At 50.4% G+C, this 15406-nt stretch overlaps 1 long non-coding RNA gene across 1 annotated transcript in view; it reads right to left on the bottom strand.

The window, feature by feature from the left end:
• Nucleotides 1-433: 433 nt before the first annotated feature.
• Nucleotides 434-15406, bottom strand: part of LOC122475852 — an 89034-nt gene continuing 74061 nt past the window's right edge. Inside the window, exon 6 of the long non-coding RNA XR_006295322.1 lies at nt 434-1558. This is a non-coding gene — a long non-coding RNA (uncharacterized LOC122475852). The remainder of the gene's footprint in view (nt 1559-15406) is intronic.

The following is a 15406-nucleotide window of genomic DNA, read 5'->3' as shown; positions in this document are numbered from 1 at the left end:
ATCACAAAGAATGAAATCTCGCCATTTGCAACTATGTGGATGGAACTGGAGGGTATTACGCTAAGTGAAATTAGTCAGTCAGAGAAAGACAAAAATCACATGACTTCACTCGTATGAGGACTTTGAGACAAAACAGATGAACATAAGGGAAGGGAAACAAAACAATATAAAAACAGGGAGGGGGACAAAACAGAAGAGACTCTTAAATATAGAGAACAAACAGAGGGTTGCTGGAGGGGTTGTGGGAGGGGGATGGGCTAAATGGGCAAGGGGCTTAAGGAATCTACTCCTGAAATCATTGTTGCACGACATGCTAACTAATTTGGATGTGAATTAAAATAGATAGGTAGATGATAGATAGATAGATAGATAGATAGATAGATAGATAGATAAAAGAAAGGTATGGGCTACCAAAAGAAAAAGGCAATGCAATGTTGTTTGAGAATATTTTATTTATCATGTTATTGTGTGACATCATCCTAACCTCCAAGGCATTCCTCTTCTCTTAGCTCTTTTCCTTCTCTAAGCACTATTTCTTCCCTTGACCCTTGACTTTTCCCTCTCCTGTGCATCCCTTATTCCTACCCCCTTTCAAAGCTCAGCTCAGGAATCCTTTCTTCTGGGAAATCTTTTGTCATTCACCAGGCTAGACAAAGGGACTATCTTACATTGTCCCACACCTTTTTCCAGTAGCTCATCATCAAAAGGGAACTGTGATATTTATTTATCTCCAAGCCCTGGAATAGCATATAATAGTCACAAATTCATGGTTGTTGAATGCATAAATAAATGCATCCCAGACCATCTATTGGGATCCTGAATAACAAAAGAAAAATAAAATGGGTGACTACTTTCAAAGAGCTAACAGTTTATTATATCTGGTTGTGGATTTCTCTGATAGTTTAACGATGTAAGTTCCTTGAATAAAGATGCTTTTGAACTGTGAAAAAAAAAGAAATTTCGATAGCATGATTTTATATAAAAACCAACGTCAGAATTCTTCAAGATAAGTAAATAAATAAATCCTAACTGCATTTGGAGGTCACGCCTCTGTGATCGTTGAGTGTAGGGCCCACAGTCAGAACTGCCCCAGTGCAAACCATTGCTCCCGGACCTCATTGTGCGTCCTGAGGCAAGTGGATCAACCTCTCTGAGTCTCAGTTTCCTCACGTGTAACATCGGGAGCCCAATAAGGACCCACTTCAAAAGGTTGGGAGAATTAACGGAGCTAATACATGTAAAGTGCTCATAACCGTGCCCGGCACATAGTAAGTGTCGACTGAGTGTGTTGTTCGTGGAAATGTGGCTCCGCTGTGGGAACGCGAACCCACAATCATTACCACATCTTTCCCAAGTGAGTGAGTGCCAGAGCAGACAGAGACGCTTCTTCCACCAGGGTTCTCGGGACAAGGCGAGGGCACGTCACTCAGGCAGACCCCAGGTGGGAGCTGAGCAGAGAGCTAGAAATCTGGGGCACAGACACGATTCTCCCAATGGAGCCCCTCACGCTGTTGGCTCTCAAATAGTTTCCAGCCTCCCCGTGGCGGATTATTTATGCCTGTAGAGATAAAAAGGAGAATTTTTGCAAAACTACATGATTAATTAATCAACAACCGAGTGGTTGATCTGCAGCAAATGGATATTTCCTACAGAGGAATCAATTACTTGAATGCCAACTTGGTGTTTTATAGGCCCTTAAAAGGTCAAGGTAATTCTTTATAAGCATCCATTTTGTTTGTTAGGAGGGAAAGGAAGGGAGGAAGAGAGAGAAAAGGATGGAGGGAGGAAGGGAAGAGAGGGGAAGGGAAGGGAAGGGAAGGGAAGGGAAGGGAAGAGGGAAAGAGAGGGAAGGGAGGGGGAGGCAGAAAGGAAGGGAGGGAAGGGAGGGGAAGGGAAGGGAAGGGAAGGGAGGGGATGGGAGGAAGGAAGGGAGGGAAGGGAAGGGAGGAGGGAAGAGGAGGGAAGGGAAGGGAAGGGAAGGGAAGGGAGGAGGGAAGAGAGGGAAGGGAGGGGGAGGCAGAAAGGAAGGGAGGGAAGGGAGGGAAGGGAAGGGAAGGGAGGGGACGGGAGGAAGGAAGGGAGGGAAGGGAAGGGAAGGGAAGGGAGGAGGGAAGAGGAGGGAAGGGAAGGGAAGGGAAGGGAAGGGAAGAGGGAAGAGAGGGAAGGGAGGGGGAGGCAGAAAGGAAGGGAGGGAAGGGAGGGGAAGGGAAGGGAAGGGAAGGGAGGGGATGGGAGGAAGGAAGGGAGGGAAGGGAAGGGAGGATGGAAGAGGAGGGAAGGGAAGGGAAGGGAGGAGGAAGAGGAGGGAAGGGAAGAGAAGAGAGGGGAAGGGAAGGGAAGGGAAGGGAAGAGGGAAGAGAGGGAAGGGAGGGGGAGGCAGAAAGGAAGGGAGGGAAGGGAGGGGAAGGGAAGGGAAGGGAGGGGACGGGAGGAAGGAAGGGAGGGAAGGGAAGGGAAGGGAAGGGAGGAGGGAAGAGGAGGGAAGGGAAGGGAAGGGAAGGGAAGGGAAGAGGGAAGAGAGGGAAGGGAGGGGGAGGCAGAAAGGAAGGGAGGGAAGGGAGGGGAAGGGAAGGGAAGGGAGGGGACGGGAGGAAGGAAGGGAGGGAAGGGAAGGGAAGGGAGGAGGGAAGAGGAGGGAAGGGAAGGGAAGGGAGGAGGGAAGAGGAGGGAAGAGAAGGAAGGGAAGAGAGGGAAGGGAAGGGAAGGGAAGAGGGAAGAGAGGGAAGGGAGGGGGAGGCAGAAAGGAAGGGAGGGGAAGGGAAGGGAAGGGAGGGGACAGGAGGAAGGAAGGGAGGGAAGGGAAGGGAAGGGAGGAGGGAAGAGGAGGGAAGGGAAGAGAAGGGAAGGGAAGGAAGAGAAGGGAAGGGAAGGGAAGGGAAGGGAAGAGGGAAGAGAGGGAAGGGAGGGGGAGGCAGAAAGGAAGGGAGGGAAGGGAGGGGAAGGGAAGGGAAGGGAGGGACGGGAGGAAGGAAGGGAGGGAAGGGAAGGGAAGGGAGGAGGGAAGAGGAGGGAAGGGAAGAGAAGGGAAGGGAAGGGAAGGGAACGGAAGGGAAGGAGGAGGGAAGAGAAGGGAAGAGAAGGGAAGGGAAGGGAAGGGAAGGGAAGGGAAGGGAAGGGAAGAGGGAAGAGAGGGAAGGGAGGGGGAGGCAGAAAGGAAGGGAGGGAAGGGAGGGGAAGGGAGGAGGGAAGAGGAGGGAAGAGAAGGGAAGGGAAGGGAAGAGAGGAGGGAAGAGGAGGGAAGAGAAGGGAAGGGAAGGGAAGGGAGGAGGGAAGAGGAGGGAAGGGAAGAGAAGGGAAGGGAAGGGAAGGGAAGGGAAGGGAGGCGGGAAGAGGAGGAAGGGAAGGGAAGGGAAGGGAAGGGAGGCGGGAAGAGGAGGGAAGGGAAGGGAAGGGAAGGGAAGGGAAGGGAAGGGAGGAGGGAAGAGGAGGGAAGGGAAGGGAAGGGAAGGGAAGGGAAGGGAAGGGAGGTGGGAAGAGGAGGGAAGGGAAGGGAAGGGAAGGGAAGGGAGGAGGGAAGAGGAGGGAAGGGAAGGGAAGGGAAGGGAAGGGAAGGGAAGGGAAGGGAGGAGGGAAGGGAGGGAAGGGAGGGGGAGGCAGAAAGGAAGGGAGGGAAGGGAGGGGAAGGGAAGGGAAGGAGGGGATGGGAGGAAGGAAGGGAGGGAAGGGAAGGGAAGGGAAGGGAAGGGAAGGGAAGGGAAGGGAAGAGGGAAGAGAGGGAAGGGAGGGGGGAGGCAGAAAGGAAGGGAGGGAAGGGAGGGGAAGGGAGGGAAGGGAAGAGGGAAGAGAGGGAAGGGAGGGGAGGCAGAAAGGAAGGGAGGGAAGGGAGGGGAAGGGAAGGGAAGGGAGGGGACGGGAGGAAGGAAGGGAGGGAAGGGAAGGGAAGGGAGGAGGAAGAGGAGGGAAGGGAAGGGAAGGGAAGGGAGGAGGGAAGAGGAGGGAAGAGAAGGGAAGGGAGGGAAGGGAAGGGAAGGGAAGAGAGGGAAGGGAGGAGGGAAGAGAGGGAAGGGAGGGGGAGGCAGAAAGGAAGGGAGGGAAGGGAGGGGAAGGGAAGGGAAGGGAGGGGACGGGAGGAAGGAAGGGAGGGAAGGGAAGGGAAGGGAGGAGGGAAGAGGAGGGAAGGGAAGGGAAGGGAGGGAAGGGAAGGGAAGGAAGGGAAGGGAAGAGGGAAGAGAGGGAAGGGAGGGGGAGGCAGAAAGGAAGGGAGGGAAGGGAGGGGAAGGGAGGGAAGGGAGGGGACGGGAGGAAGGAAGGGAGGGAAGGGAAGGGAAGGGAGGAGGGAAGAGGAGGGAAGAGAAGGGAAGGGAGGGAAGGGAAGGGAAGGGAAGGGAAGAGAGGGAAGGGAGGGGGAGGCAGAAAGGAAGGGAGGGGAAGGGAAGGGAAGGGAGGGGACGGGAGGAAGGAAGGGAGGGAAGGGAAGGGAAGGGAGGAGGGAAGAGGAGGGAAGAGAAGGGAAGGGAGGGAAGGGAAGGGAAGGGAAGGGAAGAGAGGGAAGGGAGGGGGAGGCAGAAAGGAAGGGAGGGGAAGGGAAGGGAAGGGAGGGGACAGGAGGAAGGAAGGGAGGGAAGGGAAGGGAAGGGAGGAGGGAAGAGGAGGGAAGGGAAGAGAAGGGAAGGGAAGGAAGAGAAGGGAAGGGAAGGGAAGGGAAGGGAAGAGGGAAGAGGGAAGAGAGGGAAGGGAGGGGGAGGCAGAAAGGAAGGAGGGAAGGGAGGGGAAGGGAAGGGAAGGGAGGGGACGGGAGGAAGGAAGGGAGGGAAGGGAAGGGAAGGGAACGGAAGGGAAGGGAACGGAAGGGAAGGGAGGAGGGAAGAGGAGGGAAAGGAAGGGAAGGGAAGGGAAGGGAAGGGAAGGGAAGGGAAGGGAAGAGGGAAGAGAGGGAAGGGAGGGGGAGGCAGAAAGGAAGGGAGGGAAGGGAGGGGAAGGGAGGGAAGGGAGGGGAAGGGAGGAGGGAAGAGGAGGGAAGAGGAGGAAGGGAAGGGAAGGGAAGGGAAGGGAAGGGAGGAGGGAAGAGGAGGGAAGGGAAGGGAAGGGAAGGGAAGGGAAGGGAAGGGAAGGGAAGAGAGGGAAGGGAGGGGGAGGCAGAAAGGAAGGGAGGGGAAGGGAAGGGAAGGGAGGGGACAGGAGGAAGGAAGGGAGGGAAGGGAAGGGAAGGGAGGAGGGAAGAGGAGGGAAGGGAAGAGAAGGGAAGGGAAGGGAAGAGAAGGGAAGGGAAGGGAAGGGAAGGGAAGGGAAGGGAAGGGAAGAGGGAAGAGGGAAGAGAGGGAAGGGAGGGGGGAGGCAGAAAGGAAGGGAGGGAAGGGAGGGGAAGGGAAGGGAAGGGAGGGGACGGGAGGAAGGAAGGGAGGGAAGGGAAGGGAAGGGAACGGAAGGGAAGGGAACGGAAGGGAAGGGAGGAGGGAAGAGGAGGGAAAGGAAGGGAAGGGAAGGGAAGGGAAGGGAAGGGAAGGGAAGGGAAGAGGGAAGAGAGGGAAGGGAGGGGGAGGCAGAAAGGAAGGGAGGGAAGGGAGGGGAAGGGAGGGAAGGGAGGGGAAGGGAGGAGGGAAGAGGAGGGAAGAGGAGGGAAGGGAAGAGAAGGGAACGGAAGGGAAGGGAAGGGAAGGGAAGGGAAGGGAAGGGAAGAGGGAAGAGAGGGAAGGGAGGGGGAGGCAGAAAGGAAGGGAGGGAAGGGAGGGGAAGGGAAGGGAAGGGAGGGGACGGGAGGAAGGAAGGGAGGGAAGGGAAGGGAAGGGAACGGAAGGGAAGGGAACGGAAGGGAAGGGAGGAGGGAAGAGGAGGGGAAAGGAAGGGAAGGGAAGGGAAGGGAAGGGAAGGGAAGGGAAGGGAAGAGGGAAGAGAGGGAAGGGAGGGGGAGGCAGAAAGGAAGGGAGGGAAGGGAGGGGAAGGGAGGGAAGGGAGGGGAAGGGAGGAGGGAAGAGGAGGGAAGAGAAGGGAAGGGAAGGGAAGGGAAGGGAAGGGAGGAGGGAAGAGGAGGGAAGGGAAGGGAAGGGAAGGGAAGGGAAGGGAAGGGAAGGGAAGGGAGGAGGGAAGAGGAGGGAAGGGAAGGGAAGGGAAGGGAAGGGAGGAGGGAAGAGGAGGGAAGGGAAGAGAAGGGAAGGGAACGGAAGGGAACGGAAGGGAAGGGAGGAGGGAAGAGGAGGGAAGGGAAGGGAAGGGAAGGGAAGGGAAGGGAAGGGAAGGGAAGAGGGAAGAGAGGGAAGGGAGGGGGAGGCAGAAAGGAAGGGAGGGAAGGGAGGGGAAGGGAGGGAAGGGAGGGGAAGGGAGGAGGGAAGAGGAGGGAAGAGAAGGGAAGGGAAGGGAAGGGAGGAGGGAAGAGGAGGGAAGGGAAGGGAAGGGAAGGGAAGGGAAGGGAAGGGAAGGGAAGGGAGGAGGGAAGAGGAGGGAAGGGAAGAGAAGGGAAGGGAACGGAAGGGAACGGAAGGGAAGGGAGGAGGGAAGAGGAGGGAAGGGAAGGGAAGGGAAGGGAAGGGAAGGGAAGGGAAGGGAAGGGGAAGAGGGAAGAGAGGGAAGGGAGGGGAAGGGAGGGAAGGGAGGGGAAGGGAGGAGGGAAGAGGAGGGAAGAGAAGGGAAGGGAAGGGAAGGGAGGAGGGAAGAGAGGGAAGGGAGGGGGAGGCAGAAAGGAAGGGAGGGAAGGGAGGGGAAGGGAGGGAAGGGAGGGGAAGGGAGGAGGGAAGAGGAGGGAAGAGAAGGGAAGGGAAGGGAAGGGAGGAGGGAAGAGGAGGGAAGGGAAGGGAAGGGAAGGGAAGGGAAGGGAAGGGAGGAGGGAAGAGGAGGGAAGGGAAGGGAAGGGAAGGGAAGGGAAGGGAAGGGAAGGGAAGGGAGGAGGGAAGGGAAGGGAAGGGAACAGAGGAGGGAAGAGAAGGGAAGGGAAGGGAAGGGAGGAGGGAAGGCGAAGGGCAGGGAAGGGAGAAAGGGTGGAGAAAAGAAGGAAGGGAAGAAAACGTACTCCCAAAAGATTTGTAGTGTGAACTCCTATGTGAAAGAAACCCAGACTCCACTTGGGTACATGTTTGGGTATAAATCTGTAGGAAACAGGCTGAGGGGTACACAGGCGTTTTCGGAGCCCCACCTCCGACAGGGGAGATGTTGCGTGGGGGCTGTGGTAGGGGGCCAATGGGGCGTGGGGGCACCAGTACCCCGTGGAGATGCCCCCGGTGTAAAAAGAGCAAAATCCGGTGGCTGAATCAGGTGCGTCGCCTGAACCTCAAGCTGAACTCACACGTCCACGCCCCCCTGGGGGTGCCACAACCCAGATGTGCTTGTGGAGGTGAACAGAAAGGGATTCTTGCCAGAGGAGAAGACACCCGACGTGCCTCCTACAGGCTGAGCGCCAACACCAGGCGACGAAGGCAGGAAACCCGCCAACCGGCTAGACGCCCAGCTGGCCAGATGGGCCACGCGAGCCCACGAGAGTCCCCGTGGAGCAAGCGCACCTTCGCACGTGTGTCCGACTGAGCGCGTGAGATGACGCCGCGCTCAGGCGGTCTGCACTCCAGGTCCCCGGCAGTCCAGGTGCGTGTGTGACACCTGGGTGGCAGGTCGGCCAGGATCGCAACCCCGCCCACCCCTCTGCTAACCCCACCGCCCCTCCTGCAGACGCGCCTCGAACGTTCACTCACCACCACGGCGCACCGAGCACCGTACTGGAAGCTGCGGAGGACACGGTACGGCCCCTGGGAGAGACAAACCAGCGGCCAGGCCGCCACGGTTCAGTGGGCTTAGGGCTACAAGCCCAGGAAGCAGCCGTCAGGAGGGGATCGCCCCTGGACAGAGCCCTGGAGAAGGGCCAGCGCTGATGTGGACGATGGAGATGACTGTCTACACCCCAATGTCCCCTGCTGCTAACACTCCTGACGCCAAACCTCACTGCCGACTGCCGGACCACGGTCTCTGTGCCACACGTGGTCCTGGCCTCCCCCCCGCTGAATTGTTTGAGTTTCTCTAAGCACATACAGGACTGTGAGCGACAATGATTAGATCCCTAATAGAAGCTGTTACCCCCTCCCCCCAAGAAGCTGGAGCTGAGATACACCGGTCCTGTGGTCGGAGACGCTTCGTTCCGAATGCTCAATAACCCAGTAAAGCTGCTTGGGCACGCTGTGAGCAGTGATCATACTTAGTCCACTCGGGACGCTGCAACTTTATGCTCAATACACTTGCCATGGCCTTTTAATACGTATTTTCCTTCTTGAACAGCTCCCTTCCCCCCACCACTCATGAGTCTCCGCCCTTGGGTCAACCATGCCTCGTAATATTGAGCAGATTCAAATCAGTTTCCAAATCTCCTTTTTTTTATATTCAAGGTTTTTTATTTAAAAAAAATTTTAATGTTTATTTTGAGAGAGAGAGAGAGAGAGAGGCAGAGAGCGAGCAGGGGAGAGGCAGAGAGAGAGGGAGACACAGAGTCTGAAGCAGGCTCCAGGCTCTGAGCTGTCAGCACAGAGCCCGACGTGGGGCTCGAACTCAGCAACAATGAGATCATGATCTGAGCCGAAGTTGGACACTTAACCGACTGAGCCACCCAGGTGCCCCTATTTTTAAGTTAAAAAAAAATTTTTTTAATGTTTATTTCTTGAAAGAGAGACAGAGACAGAGACAGAGCATGAGTGGGGGAGGGGCAGAGAAAGAGGGAGACAGAATCTGAAGCAGGCTCTGGGCTCTGAGCTCCAAGCTGTCAGCACAGAGCGCAATGTGGGGCTTGAACTCATGAACTGCAAGATCATGACCTGAGGCAAAGTCGGATGCTTAACTGACTGAGCCACCTAGGTGTCCCTATTTCCAAGTTTTTAAAAGCAGGCTCCATGCCTAATGTGGGGCTCGAACTCACAACCCCAAGATCAAAAGTTGCATGCTCCACCAACTGAGCCAGCCAGTCACCCCCCAAATCTCTTTTTTTTAAGTTTTTTACTTTTATTATTTATTTTGAGAAAGAGAGAGAGAGAACATGCATGAGCGGGAGAGGGGCAGAGAGAGAAGGGGAGAGAGGATCCAAGCAGGCTCCAGGATCTGAGCTGTCAGCACAGAGCCGGATGCAGGGCTCGATCTCACGAACCATGAGATCATGACCTAAGCCGAGATCAAGAGTCAGATGCTTAACCGGCCAAGCCACCCAGGTGTCCCCAAATCTCCTTTTTAAAAAATGTTTCTTTCTTTATTTTGAGAGAGACAGAGACAGCACAAGGTGGGGGAGGAACAGAGAGAGAGAGAGAGAGAGAAAAAAAAAAAACCCAAGCAGGCTCCACACCACCAACACAGAGCCCTACATGGGGCTCGAACTCATGAAACTGTGGGATCATGACCTGAGCCGAAACCGAAAGCCAGACACTCAACCCGCTGAGCCACCAAGGCTCCCCTAAATCTCCTTTTAAAAAGACACATGGGACGTGAGTCTAGATCTGGGCATTCAGGTGCCAAAGAAAAGCAGGAGGCCAGGGAATATTTTTATTCCACCTGACACGTACCTCTTGAACATCTCCTCTGTATAAGACGTCGAGCTAAATGCTAATGTATGCAAATACACAAAGGACCTCCCTCAAGATACTGGCAGTCAGATGTGACAGGACCAAGGTTAGAAAAGACAACAAGCAGAATGAGGCAGGAACGAATAACGAGTGACAGGTAGGCGTTCGGACAAGGAAAAGATCACCATCAGAGAGGCACCTGCAAAGTTCCCCCAAAAGATCCTGCGTGTACAAAAATTACCTTAAAGATAAAGCATTCCCAGGGCCAAACACTGGATAATCGAGCAGATTCCTGCTGCATGGTTAGAGACCCAAAGATGAGGCAGAGGAGATGATGCAAGCAGGGATCCCGTTAGCACATAGACAGAATCAACGGCAGCTGGGGGCGGCTGCTGCCAAACATCCACTCAAGATACCTGCAAACGGAGACGACTCTGTCCACAGATCCGGAGTGCGCACAGTAGGGACGTCTCCACCTTGCGGGCGGGTGCTCTGACCCTGAGGTCTTCAAATATTTTTGAAGTGTAATAACGAATGTCAGGGAGGAGTGGAGAAAAAGAAACCCTCGTGCACGATTGGTGAGAATGCAAACGGGTGCAGCCGTCTTAGAGAACAGCATAGAGGTTCCCCCCCCAAAATTAAAAATAGAATTACCATACGATCCAGTAATTCCACTACTGGGTACTTACCTAGAGAATATGAAAACGCCAATCCAAAAAGATATGTATGTCCCTGTGTGTACTGTGGCATTATTTACAATAGCCAAATTACGGAAGCAAACCAAACGTCCATCACGTGACGAATGGATAAGGAAGATGTGGTACGTATACACAATGGAATATTATTCAGCCATGAAAAAGATTTAAATCTTGCCATCTGCGACAGGGTGGATGGAGCTAGACGGTACAACGCTAAGTGAAATAAGTCAGTCAGAGGAAGACAGATACCATATGATTTCACTCATGTGTGGAATTAAGAAATAAAACAAAGAAAAAAAGAGACAAAAAAACCAGAGTCTTAAATACAGACAATTGATGGTCACCAGAGGGGAGGGGAAGAGGACAGGTGGGTGAAATAGGTGAAAGGGATTAAGAGTACACTTACCCGGATGAGCATCGGGTGATGTATAGAATTGGTGAATCACGGGTGCCTGAGGGGCTCGGTAAACTAAGCGTCTGACTCTTGATTTCGGCTCAGGTCATGATCTCGTGGTCATGTGAGATCAAGCCCCACTTTGGGCTCCACGTTGAGCATGAAGCCTGCTTGGGATTCTCTCTCTCCCTCTCCCTCTGCCCTTCCCGCCATTCATGCTCGCTCTCTCGCTCTCTCACTCAAAATAAATAAATAAAAATATTCCAAAAAATTTAATTTTTAAAATGTTTTTTTAATTTTATTTTTGAGACAGAGAGAGAGCACAAGCAGGGGAGGGGCAGAGAGAGGGAGACACAGAATCTGAAGCAGGCCCCGGGCTCCCAGCTGTCAGCACAGAGCCCGATGGAGGGGTCGAACTCACAAACTGCGAGATCATGACCTGAGCCAAAGTCAGACACTTAACCGGCTGACCCACCCAGGCACCCCTAAATAAAACATTTTTTAAAAAATAATTATTGAATCACTATTTTGTACCCCTGAAAGTAATATAACACTGTATGTGAATTGTACTTGAGTTTTAAAAAATAGTAAAAAAAAAAAAAAAAAAAGAGGTACAATTCACTCCCCACAACCACCTTGCTATGATTGCACAGAAGCTTTGCACTTTGACCTGCTGCGTAAGTTTCCTACTGAGACACAATACACTGACCAAAGAACACAAGTATCTTGGTCTTCTCATTTTTCATTATAAAGGAACAACATAGCATATTATATTCCTTACAAATCTCTTGTGAAATTGGGCAAAACGAATCCTCCCTGGAGAGACTGTTCCATTCTGGGTGAGCCTAAGAAAGCTGAGATTACAAATCAATGCAAAGTCACCAAGGTGCACAGCACAAGCACTCTGCCTTCAACAGTGAACTCCACAATGAAAAGAAGAATTGAAATAATGAATTCATGCGTGGAGAAGCCAAGGTATTAAAAAAAACAACAACTAATGGTGATCTGAATTCAGTTAAACATAGAAATAAATCCTAATAAGTGGTAACTACGATAAAATCATTATAAATCGTGGAAGAAGAGTTAAATCGATTTTATAATAATAATAATTTGATGATAATATATTGGGGGAAATTTTCACATCTTGCCAAAACCAGGAGATTGAAAAGGGAGGTGCTGTTGTATTTCTTTCCACATTTCACAGGGAGAGTCAAGACACGGATTTATTTATGAAAATTGATGTATTAGGAAATGTAAGTTTAATATATTATTTAAAGAAAAAATGAGGGGTGCCTGGGTGGCTCAGTGGGTTAAGCATCCGACTTCGGCTCAGGTCATGATCTCCTGGTCTGTGAGTTCGAGCCCCACAACAGGGTCTGTGCTAATGGCTCAGGCTCGGAGTCTGAGCCTGCTTTGGATTCTGTGTCTCCCTCTCTCTGCCTCTCTCTCTCTCTCAAAAATAAAACAAAATAAACATTAAAGAAAAAATGGAAACTATAGGCTGACTTCTAGGTAAGATGGAGAAACAGAGCCCAGATTTATCTCCTGCTTGAACCAACTAAGAAAACAGACAAACTATATATAAAACTATGGTTTTCAAGACACAGGATGGAAGGCAGCAATGAAGGATGGTGATCTCTGAGAGGCAGAACACAAACAAACGTGAGTCCGACATTGGCCCCCTTACTGTCTTGAGAGAGTTTCCAGGCTATGGCTCAGAGAGGAGGAAGGGGGACCCAGGCAGAGCCCCATGGTCTCCCTGAATTGAGGACACAGATATGGGAACACAGGAGAGCCAAGACAGCTAGTGTTCCCAGGACAAAGTACCAAAGAAGAGAGAGCTGTTCACAGAAAGAACTTAAGAGATCTACAGAAATTCCTCCTCTATTTGTCAGCCAAATGCTGACCAGCTTGCATGTGTGAGGAAACTAAGGCTGGGGAAAGAATCACAAGAAAGTCTTAGAAAGAACAATTCCTGGGGGTTTCACAATGACAGAAAGAGTTCCTCTTCTTACTAGGCAGAGTGAAAACTCTCATAATTCACAGAAACTCAGCAGAGTATACAGGAGGTCTGTGCCAGTACTTGGGGAAAATTATCCACAGATTAACTGCTGCTCTGCTCTCACCTAACAAATATTAAAAACAAGATGGAAACATATCAAACTAGTAACTTAAGCACATCCCCAAATAAAGTTCAATAATATTTAGAGGAAATACAAGAGTACCCAGGACCAAACAAGGTAAAATTAACTGTCTGGCATCCAATCAAAAAATACAGGGTATGCAAAAAGGAGGAAAATATAATCTATAACATGGAGAAAAAAATCTATCAACTGAAACTGATCCGGTAATCACAAAAATGATAGAATTTGGGGACATGGCTATAAAAACAGTTTTCTAAACTGTATTTCATATGATGAAAAAGCTAGCAGAAATATTGTATATACTAAGTACAAATACAGAAGATATTAAAAAGATTCTAACTGAAGGTCTGTAAATGAAAACTGCAATGTCTAAGATTAAAAGTATCCTGGATGGACTTACAGTAGGTAGAAATTGCAGAGGAAAAGATTTGTGAACATAAATACATAGCAATAGTACCTGTACTATAACTTCGAGCAGCCAAACAATTGGAATCCAAAAAGAGAGGAGAGTGAGGCACAGAAAACGTATTTTATTTTATTTTATTTTATTTTATTTCATTTCATTTGTTAATGTTTATTTATTTTGAGAGAGAGACAGAGCACAAGCAGGGGAGGGGCAGAGAGAGAGGGAGACACAGAATCTGAAGCAGGCTCCAGGCTCCGAGCTGTCAGCACAGAGCCCGACATGAGGCTTGAACTCATGAACTGTGAGATCATGACCTGAGCCAAAGTTGGATCTCAACCGACTGAGCCACCCAGGCACCCCTAAAGAAATTTTTCCCAATTTGTTTAAAACTTTATAAACCCCACAGATGCAAGAAACCCAATGAACACCAAGCACACAAAACATAAAGAAAACTACACAAATACATCAAAAATCAAAGGCTCATAACCAGTGATAAAGTCTTAAAAGCAGCCAGAGGAGGAAAACACACAACACACATCAGAAGAGAGAATGGCAGCAGACTTCTCTCTGGAAACAACAGAAGCTAGAAGACAGTGGAGCAAAATGTTTTCAGTACCGGAAAACACGTTAACCCCGACTTCTATACCCAACCAAAATATATTTCCAAAAATGAACATGAAATAAAGACTTATGCATACCTACAAATGTTGACAAATTCATCCCCCTAGGGTAAGCCCCAAAGTCAACAGCACAAAACCGGTCAGACCCTTCGATTCTATCTCAGGGATGTGAATGAATTCATCATCAGCAAACCCCTCAAGAAATGTTAAAGGAAGTCCTTCAGGCAGAAGGAAAACTATAACGGGTGGAGGTGTGTATCTACACAGCAGAATGAAAAGAACCAGCAAGGTAACCATGCAGGTAAATGTACTGCTTGTCTCTTGTCACATAACAAGTTACCACAAATTTAGTGGCTTAAAACAACACCTATTTATTATCTCACAGCTCCCATATGTCGGGAGTCTGGGTTCAGGTTAGCAGGGTCCTCTACTCATGGTCTCACTAAACCAAAATCAAGGTTGTAAACCTGAAGTCCCTTTTTCTTTCTAGCTGTCAGCTGAAGATTACTTGCAGCTCCAAGCGGCTGCCCGTGGGTCCTGGCCCTGTGGCCCCTCCACGGACAATTCACGACATGGTTGTATGCCCTTTCCAGGTCAGCAGGAAAATCTCCCGCACTTCCCACTTTGAGCCTCTGACCTCCAAACCGTCTTTCAAAGGGCTCGCCTGATTAGGTTAGACCTACCAGGATAATCTGTCTTGGTTAACTCAAGGCCAACTCATTAGTAACCTCATCACAGAGAGATCTCATCATATTCACAAACCTCACCCACACTCAAGGGGAGGAGAATATTACAAAGCATAATGTGCATTAGGGCATGACTCCTGGAGACCTTGTGTGAATCCTGCTTCCCACAGTAAATATAAAATGTTCTACTTATTATTTAAATCTTTTTATGAGCGAGCTATTTAAAGCAATAGTAATAATGTATTCTGATGTTTATAGCACATATACAAATAAAATATGTAACAACAAGATCACACAAAAGATGAGGGCAGGTTGGAAATATACTATTATAAGTTGTTTGTGATATCTGACTGGCATGATATTACCTGTGGCAAGTTGAAGATGTAGACTATAACCCAAAAGCAAACACTAAAATAAAAGACCAAGTGTTAAAGCCAATAAGCCAACAAAGTAAATAGAATGGAATCATAAATAGTACTCAGTTGATCTCCAAAAATGCAGAAAAAAGAGGAAAGGAGGGATAAAACACAAATGGAGCAAACAGAAGACAAGATGATAGATTTAAAGCCAAATGTATTTATAATCACATTATCTGCAAATGGTTTAAACAGTACATCTTGGAAAGTGATGGAAGGTGGAGCCAGTCCTGCCTTCACTCCTTGGTGTCCAGGCCCATATAATACATGGTACCTACTGGAGACATGACGTACAATGGCTATTCCTTTAAGGTGTATGCCGCCTTCTGGAGAAGGCGTCCCACCCTCTCAGGGCACCGTCTCCAATCTGATGCCTCAGTTTTGCCTTCAAAAGAGGACTCCATTTCTCCCTCCGTCCGGCACCTTCTGAGTGATGGAGAGTGTGATGGGTCAAGTGGACCCCATAATCACATCCCCACTGTTCCATCTCGTGTGCTGTTCCATGGGTTACTTGACACACTGAGATGTTACATGGGATCCCATGTCGGTGGGTCAAACACTGAGTCCCCCAGTTGGCGGTGCTGGCT

The sequence above is a fragment of the Prionailurus bengalensis genome, chromosome E4 (assembly GCF_016509475.1).
Source record: "Prionailurus bengalensis isolate Pbe53 chromosome E4, Fcat_Pben_1.1_paternal_pri, whole genome shotgun sequence".
NCBI classification, from domain to species: Eukaryota; Metazoa; Chordata; class Mammalia; order Carnivora; family Felidae; genus Prionailurus; species Prionailurus bengalensis.
This window is presented reverse-complemented; position numbering and strand designations above follow the sequence as displayed.